A 10,529-nucleotide genomic window follows, 5' to 3' on the forward strand; every position below is an offset into this window, starting at 1 on the left:
TGGATATTTTCTCCAGTGTAGTGATGCATTTTAATTAAATTCACTGCTTAAAGTGCAGTTATTCATTAAAGGTACCCAGTTGTCCTGAAAGGCATCCTGACCTTGCCCAGTCCTCTGAAGAGGACTGCTAAGGATATGAACTGAATAAACATTATTTGATACAATTCACAGACAAAAAACAGGGAGAGCTTCTTGAGCAGTTGACTGCATCCATGTGTTCTGTTCACCTGGCTAGTCCATCTGCAAGTTTCCAGGTCACACTGTTCCCTATCTGACATTAGCAAATCAAGGCAGGCATGTCCTCCTCTTACAGAGTCTGGGCTTTGGCTCCTGTACTGAGGCTGAGCCTCAGCCCCCCAGGCAGCTCCAGCCTCTTCAGGGACAGGGTGGGAGCCCCTGGGCACTCCTGGATCACCTCTGAAGGGCATTTCATGAGGGAAGCAAGCAGATACAAAAGCTCTGCAAAATTCAAGCTGCATCTGTCAACAACAAAGAATGTACAGTTCTCAGCTAACAATAAAACATTTATTCGTTTCTATGCTCCTATTTTTTTGTTTTCCACTGCTCAAGTGTTCTCTGTGTTGAGGTTGAATCTTTCAGGCCCCAGTAGATGTCTTCCGTGGAACACAGAGGCCCTGTTTTTCCCTAGAATCTTCTGCCCTTGTCTAGCCTCAGTGTAAAATGTGCTGCAGAAATGCATTTCTTATTTCTCTCACCTGCCCAATGTTCCTTTCTTTCTGAAATTTTTTCTTTTATCTTCTCAGATCCAGCACTATGACTTTGATCTTGTTTTCTTTTGCTGGTGTTATCCCATCATCAGCCAGTGAGAGACAGAGACGAAAACTGGCTTTATCAGGAAGACAGTTATTCTTTTGTTCTCCAGGACTACAAAGGGCTTGGCTTCTAATGGTCTTTACTCAACCTGTGCATGGATAAGCAGGTAAAGGACACCACTGTCTTCACTGAGCACAAGGAACAGGGGCCAATAGGCAGTGAAAGATGGGCAAAAGACAAGGAAGCAAACAATTAGGTTTCAAACAAATAGGATTGAAGAAGTTTCTCCACCTCCTGAAGTGTCAATGAATCTGTAACAGCTCAATCTACTTCAAAAATTTAAACTGCAGCCCCAAATCTGAGTGTGCTTCAGTGAGGTAAAGGCTTGGAAAGGTAGGATTTTTTGGCTCTGCCAAGATAATGTAGTCTCCTGATGTCTAGGAAGTGGTGATCAAAGAAAGGCTGTCTTGGGGGGTGCGAGTGCCTGCTGGGTAAGTAAAGTGAGGGATGTGTAAAGGTCAGAGTGCTCCCTTGATAAGGGGATGCCCTGAAAGGGCACAAGAACCACAGAGGACTTCCTGTGTCTTTACAGCAGGTGCTGTATGAAGCTGAGAGGATAGCTGAACGAAGCAAACCGCAAGGATGGCAGGATATTTAAAGCAAAATGGGGAAATGATGAGTCATCCCTGTTTATCAAAGTGCAGGAAAAGAGATTTCTGTCTCAGGTAATTTCTCGATGGGATATAAAAGCAGCCTTTAACAAAAGGGGGAAAAAAAGCTTAATTCCATTTAATTTCTTTAGCCCAAGCAACCAAAACCCCTTTAGACTACGGAGGCTACCAATTATTTCCCTAACATTGTTAGGGAAAAAAGTCAGTATTTTCCAGGAGTCTGGAGTTGAATCTGTCCCTATAATCAGTGATGTGTTGCTTGGTAGTAAACAAACATGTCTCTACTCAGGAGTGTTCCTCAGATACCCAGAATTAAACAGCATCAGTGGAACATTAAAGAAACATCTTATTTGGCCTCGTTTGGAACAGATAATTCCCATGGAATAGGTAAGGTATTGATTGGGGAATTTATTGGATTTGTTATTCCTTGTTGAAAGTTTGGCTTCCCAAAAGTCATGGTTCTTTGGGAGAAGACCTTGCCAATGCCTCCAGACATTCTCTCTGTTTTGGGTGGATTGATGCTTCAGACCCTCTGCTATGTTCAGTGGACTCTTTGGCCATCAGAAGCTTTTCCAAAGAGCTTTCAGGCAAGTTGCTACTTATTATTCTGGTAGTAAATCAGATGTTCGTTGCCTTAAGTGCCCAGCACTACCACAGGTGGTGCTGTCAGAAATAATCCTCCTTAGCAAGGCAGGCTGGTGCTGTGAGCAGGGCTCACCCCTCCTGCAGACTGCCCATATGCTCTGCTGCTGTCCATCTGTTGGTATGAAGAGAAACTTCCAAGAAATGGAAGGCTGCTAATGGGCACGACGTGAGGTTGTGTGTGGGGATAGGTTAATGTTGATATCACTGGTGCTTGGTCACCTAGGTGATGGATCTGGCTGCTATAGTAACCTGCAGGCTGCATTGCTCATAAAATACGCATTTTTACAAATAGGATTGTTTTAAGGTGCTGTTGCCCTGTCTGTTGCCCTTTTAAAATGTTTACATGAGTTGTGAGATGAGACTTTGGAGTACAGGTTTTATTGCCTGTTTTTTCCTTGAAATTTTGTCCTGGGAAACACACGATGTTTATGCCCAAACATTGAACTTAGGATAGAGATGGCTGAAAAAATAAACACATGCTATTGCTCTTCACCTTCTGAAGTCTTGCCTCTTAGGCCCATCCTTCACTATGGAAGATGATGTTTCAGAGGAGTTTGAGCCAATTCAATGTGTGTGTGTGTATATATATATATATGTATATATGCTTGACATCCACGAAGACTTCTCACATTCTTTTGCCATCATGCAGACCTGCAGCCATGTGCTGTGCCAGGGTCATGTCTGGAATGTGGATATTCTGTGTATGGCTTGTGCTGCCTCGTGGGGCATTGCAGCGTCTCTCTTGACCCAGAAAAGAAGGAATTTTAATCCATACAGTGCTTTCAGCTCATGAATAGTGCAGTTCAGGGATCCACCTGATATGCTGCTGGGTGGGAGATGTTCGTGGGTTCATATTATGGGGTGTCTCACTGAGATCTGAGAGAGATGGGCCAGCAGTCACGAGGCCACAGTGGGACAGCAGCTGCTAACAAGAGTATGGGTTTTTCTTTTTGATCACTATGAAGGAGTTGCCTGTGTGTTTTCAGGAGTCCCACAGTGTGTTATCTTTTCCACTTGGACAATACTGGTAGTAGGAGATTTTTTAATTCCTATGTATTTTAAAGTATAGGAATTTTAAAATATGTATTTATTATATATATTTAATTCCTCTCTATTTTTAATTCCTTCAATCAAAATATTCTTGAGTTCCTTTTGGCAGAGAAGAATGGGACAAGGGGGAGTATGTCATGATGACTTGTGGAGGGACAAACTGGCATATCCTTCACCTTCATCCAATGTGACCTGACTGAACAGATTTTCTGCTTTCTGGAAAATTTTACAAGGCATAAATAAAAATCTGGAAAAACACTGATGAAATCAAACCCAGAAGTGATTTAAAATGAGGCTGCCAACTTTCTGTCTCACACAGGGCACTGCAGGTTTATCGTGAAGGCAGAGCAGGGCCAACATGTGCACCCCAGGACTACACCAAGACAAATCTCAATATAAATGGGGAGCCACAACATACAGCAGCCCATCTCTTAGAAGCAAATTTGTGGCTTCTACCCCAAGGAGTTACCCCAGTCATGCTTGAAACATTAGGAGAGTGTTCTGGTGTCCCACCCTGCAGTACTGAAACTGCTTTGCCTGCCCTTGGCACAACCATCTGTGCAGCTGTGGATGCAGCTGTGTTGGGTGTTTTGAAAAAGCACAGGAGGAATATCTGTTCATGGCACTCCAGCTGTGATATCAACCTGACAATATTGCCTCTGGGCAACGACAAGACTCGAAATGCTCTGCAGACCAGTGTCTTTGCTGGCAGAGCAGGCACGAGCTGTGTCCATATGATCTGCCAGATGATGGCTTCTCATGTGTGGGATGGAAGTGGAATACACATCCCCAGGAACAGGGGTGGTTGGTGGGCAGGGATGCAGTTTGGTAGGCCTTGAAGATAAAAACCCAGGGTAATGGAAGCTGCCACTAAAGGATGCTCTGTGCATGAAGTCATCTGGATTTGCTATCCCCACGCTCCAAAGAGAGGGTGGCTGGAGAAAGATTGTGCTGTACTTCGGGCATCTGCTGCTGAACTGGGGCATCTACTTCTGATTTGGGTTGCCCTCATTCCTGGGCAAAAAGGTGTCAAGCAGTGTAGGGGACAAGAAGAGAGTGTGGGGAGCTTGTTTCAGCTGTGTGAACACTGGCCCCTTGTAATCAGCTGCATTAGAACTAATCCAAGTGTATTTTTCATTGCTTGTCCATTGGCACTATTGGCTGCTAAATGTGCTGGAGTCTAGTTGAGCCCATGAGCCTCTTCTAATCAATGGGCAGCTCTCCTCCATGTCACATGCCAGTTTTCAAAGAAATATCACTGAACATCATCACAGGTGTCACCTTCATTCCCTTGTCCCTGGGATCTTCTGAACAGGAGCATGGCAATTACTGGATGTAGTTTAATTTGCTTGCTTTGGCTTTTATTTCATTTGGGCTGCGAAGCAGAGGATTCTTACATAGCAAGGTTAGATAATTCTGCTGACTCCAAGCTTGCTTGAATTTGTATAACATGTCCTGATGCTGTAAACAGGAGTGGTTCTGTCTCTCAGTGCAAACTCTTTGTCAGCTGTGCAAGACTGAGATTTGTTTGGTATTAACTCAGTTATGGGTATGATAGGATGTCACATGCTGCTGAGGGGGTGGCAGGTTCCTTCCATGCCACCTGCTCTGCAGCAGTTTGGGGTGTGACAAACCAGGTGTGTGAACAAAAGGATTGTTCACTCTCCCAAAGAAGCCAAAACTGAGGATGTCCAAGCAGGTGTTTCCCTTGGGTCCCCAGTTGCACACTCCAGTTTGCACCTCTGTTTAACATGCTGGCTGTGGGTTTGCTGTTCTTGTTTTTTCTCATCTTCTTGGTGTGTATTTTCAGGAGTGCATTCAGGCGAGGCACTGAAGTACCAAATCTGAGGAACCAGGGCAAGCAGGAGGGTGCCTGCTGTGCAAATATTTTGGGCAGTGATGGGGCATCAGACAGAAATTTCAACAGAGACAGAAGAAGTGAAAGAGGGCAGAGGAGATTCAGGCTCTTCCTTTCACAGTCCTGCACTTGGTTAACATGAAAGTCTCCATCTCCTAGGGATTATTAGTTTTGTTACACTGTCCTGTGATACTTCATCCCTCTTGGGTTCAAGGCAATGATAGTTCTCTAGGAGTGTAACATAAAATCCTGAGATGTTCATGGTAACGTGCTAACTAAAAGAGACAGCAGACTCACTCAGAGGCTGTGGCTGTCCCAGAACAGCACAGTTACTATAGCTGAGCTTTCAAAGCAGCTCTTCAACAGTCAAGCTGCTGGCAGATGACACTTTCCTCCTTCCCAGGCTAAACTCTGCTGGAGAACTGGTGGTGGTTTTCAGTGTCATGTTCCTTTCCCTTCAATGTATTCTGCTCTTGCCATAAAGCATTTTATTCAGGCTGAGTGTGGTCACTCACTCATAATAAATCCTGAATCATAGGGTGGTGTGGGTTGGAGGGGATCTTAAACATCATCTCATTCCAATCCCCTTGCCATGGCAGGGACACCTCCCACTGGACCAGAGCTTCATCCAACCTGGCCTTAAACACTGCCAGGGATGGGTTATCCAGAGTTCCTCTGAGCAATCTGTTCCAATGCCTTGCCATCCTCACAGTAAAGAGTTTCTTCCTAATACCAAGTCTAAACCTGCCCTCTGTCCGTCTGAAGCATTGTCCCATGTCCTGTCAGTCCATACACTTGTAAACAGTCCCTGTTGAAGGAGAGGAACGTTGGGAAATAAAAAGGTGGGGCCTTTGCTCACAGTAGGTTACTTGCATGAAGGATGGGCTTGAGCTGGTGAAAACTGGGGGCTGCTGGTGTAAGCTAATACCTCCTCCAACTCCCTGGCTTTTCTGCAGCTGACTAAAACATGCATTGTGCTCAGAACTGATACTGCAGGCACGTTTTCCTGGGGCTGGGCACCTGGCACCACAGAAACTGGAGCCAGTGGTGCTTCACCCCCCTCATCTGAGGCTGGTACTGTGCTGCATCTGCACTAGGCAGCCACCCACGATGGTTCTGCGGGCTCAGACACTGCTCTGGCAGAGCTCATGGTGAGGGATCACTTGCCTGCCCCTGCCAGACGATGGGTTTTGCCAGGCCTAATGACTTGGAGATAACAGTCCTTGTGGTGGGGGCACACAGGGCAGCACCCCCAAATCCCCTCCCCACTTCTGGTCTGAGAACCCTGGCAGGCAGGATGGGGCTTTGGCTCAGTCTGTGGTTTTCCACATCCTTTGGAATGGAAATCTTTCAATGGCAGACAAGAAGAATATTTCCAGGTTGGTGCAGGTACAGCAGAGCGCAGGTGTTGAGTACAGAACTAGAAAAGAGGTGACAGGAGGGAAGGGGGCAGGGAGAGCTCCGGTTCCATCTTCTCCTGTCCGTGGGGCTCTGGGCATGGGGCAGGGATGCAGCTGAACTCCGTGGGGCTGAGCCCTCTCACCCACTGTCTCCAGCAACTACTTCAATCTAGCCCCAGCCTTTGATCCTAAACCAGCACCTCCCCTACATTGCCTTTCTCCCCTCTGCCTAAACTGTGTTCTAACACTTGCATTCATATGTAAAGGTAGGAAATAGGGCCCTTCCCACTCCCTGGGCTTTCTTGGCTCTTAGGCTTGGATCCTATTCTTTTCACTAGTGCTTCCCCACCAACTCAAATTCCCTCCTGCTGCTTCCAGAAATTATATAAAGTTGAAGTAATTTGATTTGTGGAACACCTAACAAGTTTCCAGGTAAATTGTGGATACTTCAGTGGAAAATCTCCCTCTAAATCATAAAAAGTATAAACTATACAACAGTCCTGGCAATTGTGCTGTCTTGGGTATGCTCCCTGCTTATCCCATGTCATAAAAATCCAGCTTGGGTATTTTGGGTGCTGTCTCCAAACCACATTTTCCCTTCCTGTTCTCACCATCCCTCCCCACGTTTTGGCACATTGTGTGAAGGGGTTTTGGTGCCACAACAGGCAGCCAAATGTTAACAAGCCCCTGGCTCTGGCTTTCAGCAGTCCTGCCAGCCGTGGTTAACTGAGCGTTGTTCAGGTCAAAGCCATTGTGCATCTGGTCTGTGCACACCTTTTGAAAAGTGAATACAATTTTTCAGCTACTGACTGAAGGATGCCAAGTATTGGCCTTTTATACGCCAGAATTTGTAAAAGAGAGAAAGCCAAGATACCTGGAGCTTGCTAGTTTCCAGGAGGGAGATTAATCCAGGATAATTTCTACTATTAGGAGAAAATTACTCTCTTGTTATTTTTGAAGTACATAATGGTAATAGTTTTCCATTTACCCTCCTAGGTAGCCCAAGGCTTCCTGATGCTGCTGAACCATCAGGGTTTTTTCCAAAGAAAAGAAGGACAAAGGATGGTAGCTGTCCCAGGGATTGACATGTTGCCCCGGCTGGTGGGGCAGGTACCCAGGAGTGACAAGAAATTCAGCTGAGTTCAGCTGCAGGTGAAAGCTGTAGCTTTCCATGGAAACCACTGGATTGATTCTTTACCTTTGGCTACAGGTAATTGCATGCAATTATGTGTGATAATTAGAAGTAGATTGTGCAAGGAATAACAAAAAAACATTAATACATCCTTTGCATTTGTGGTCTGCTCCGTTCAGAGTGATTATGATTTTTTTAACAGTTTCTTTTTTTTTTAGCCCAACCTAAACCTGTTTAGTTGATCAAGCATAAGAAGGGAAAATAAAAGTATATTTTCAGCATATTACAGAGTTCTGTTCATTTTTAGGCATGCTCTCTAGGACAAGCCCTTATTGGAACTGCAGTGGAAAAGCTGAATGATTTAAGGACTCTAAAATTCTCATTTCCTTCCAGTCTGATACAGTGAGGGATGACAGCTAAGACACCAGGCAGACCTCAGAAATAGATGCAGATCAATAGATGACAAACATTCTGGTTGGCTCAACATATATCAAAGCAGTTATCTTGTGCTCTCTCTGTTTTATTGGTTTGTTTGGCATTTTTTTACGTAAGTTCTTTTTTGAAAAGTGAGGAGTGGCAAGGTAGAGGACAGTTTAATAAAGGTTTATAAAGGTCCCACTTCTTCATTTCTTGAGTAGTGCTACCATGCTGCTATTCTTAATGAAAGGTCAGGCAACTAAATTGTCCCTGGGATTTCACTTAATTACATTCAGAGATTGAAACTTTGTTGTCACAGACTAATAAACCAGCAGATGGCTTTAAGGAAGTCTGTAAGGTGGCAGTTTTAAATAGAAACCTGCTTGCTTAAAAATAGAAAAGACAGTAGATTTGAGGGAGATGTTCTGTAACAGCATGTCACTTCTCCACTGCAGGCCAAGAGACACGGTTTTCAGCAGCGTCAGGAATGTTGAGTTCATTGTCAGTGTTTATCCTCTAAGCCCCCAGCTGGAGGGCCTGTAGCTGGAGATTTCTTACTGAGAAATCTTTTAGTCTGAAACTTGGCCTGTGATAACTCATGTGATTTTTCTTAATTCTTGGAAAGCCATTTATCCAGGGATGTAATTGAAATCTGGAGATGCCACAGAATGCTGTGGCTGCACTGAGACCCAGTCTTGAAATGTTAAATAAGTAGATGCTTAACAGTTTACATCCTTAATGTTGACCTATTTTATAATTATTTTGACATTTTCCTTTACCTGTTTTGGGTTCATCATTATGCTGAGAATAATTTGCCTCCCTTGTCAGTCCTGCAGTTTTCTTATGGTACAGCAGAAGTGATATTCCAGTATTCCAGCTATGTTAACAAATACTGCAAACTCAAGGATTGTTTGAGGCACTTGTGCATATTACCATGTATAAAAGAAAAAATAATTTAAAGAACACGTGAACATTAACAGAGTCCTGCAGGTTCTGTGACTCCCCAGGAGCAGTTCTTGCTCTGGATGTCCTTCTGGGGGCCAGTTCATGCTGCACAGGGTGCTGCAGGCCAGGCTGGCCCCAGCTGTGCACAGGGGACACCCCAACAGCTGCACTCCAATGTCAGTCTCACCCAGGTGATCAGTGCTTCTCCCCACCTGAAGCAGGAAATCAGCTGTGCTCTGGAGAGCACCCAGGCTGATCCAGCAGCTGACAGGCTGATGCAAGGAAGGGCAGAGCCACACTGTCACTGCTGCCTGGTGCTGCGCTGCTGGCTTGGCCCTGGTGTGATGCTGCATTTCCATTTGTTTGCCTCTCAGAAAATCAATAGACTAGCTCTGTCAGGAGCCCTGGTGAACAGCAAGAGCCTTGTGCCTCTTTCTCTCAGTATCTGTCACAAATTACCTAAATATTAGAAGAGGATCCTTTACTCTCCTGACTGCAGACTTGTCCCACCAGTCCCGCAGACTGACTGACTGAGGGTGGGGGTCCAGAGTCACCTTAGACATAAATGGAAAGAACAAACCCTAACTTTATCTTCTGCCTTTAAACTGAAGATTTTAGTGTCAGGTTTTCTCTGGTTTTACCAGATGTACGACTTTGTAATCGCTTTTTCTCAGCTGCATCCTGGCTTTAGGTTTCTCCTCTGAGACAAGAACTGCCCAGTGAGCACGGGGCTGGAGGAGAGGAGGTGAGGCAGCCTTTGTCACACAGAGGGTCTCCCTGAGGAAGAGTGGGCTAAACAACCTACAAGAGGGACACAAGCGGATTTCTGCCCTGTTCTGGACATTTCCACAAGGCTACACGTGGTAGGCACAGATGTAATTAGAAGAGTATTTGTCTAACACCTTTAGTCAGGGAACACCGTGGCGGGCTGTCGCCCGGTTTGCATGGTGAGTGTGAGATGTTTGGATCTGTCTGTGAACACTCCCATTTCCATAAACTCGGGACCATCTTGTCTCAGTTTGCGCTCCTGAAATTAGAGGCTGTTGTGGAAATGCAGCCCCTTATCTCTGTGTGAGATAAAACTTGTAATCCCCGTGTAACTTTTACCCACAGGGTGGGATGCTGGGAGGACTAAACAGCTCCAAATATTGAACAATGCAAGTCAGCACTATGAGCAATTGTTGTTGTGACTCAATGTTGAATCCTTGCCAAAGATGCCTTTTACAAATAAAATTTAGCACTAATTTATCAATAGCGTAGTTCGAAACATGATGTAAAGCACTCAGTACATAATGAACCCATCTGGATCAAAAGAAAATGCTCGTAACAACTTTATTAAAAATAAATACTATGTTTAAGTGGACCAAATCAATGTAAGGGTAGTGCTGTGTTTATCCACTGACAATTTCCTACTTTCCTTATTACCTGTAACTGGCAGAGAGGGTTTTGTTAATGGGTTTTTTCCATTTTTTTACTTAACAAAACTGTCAACATGTGTTCTTTACTCCTTGCGGTGCTCCCTGCTGCTCCCCAGCCATCATCTGGTGACACAAAAGCAACCCAGCCCTCCCCCCATTTCTCTTCTGCATGCCACGCTCTGCTTCTGGCAGACAGGGCATTTTGTGGATCGCTGTCCC

The sequence above is a fragment of the Onychostruthus taczanowskii genome, unplaced genomic scaffold, assembly GCF_017590055.1.
Source record: "Onychostruthus taczanowskii isolate IOZ18803 unplaced genomic scaffold, ASM1759005v1 scaffold51, whole genome shotgun sequence".
NCBI classification, from domain to species: domain Eukaryota; kingdom Metazoa; phylum Chordata; class Aves; order Passeriformes; family Passeridae; genus Onychostruthus; species Onychostruthus taczanowskii.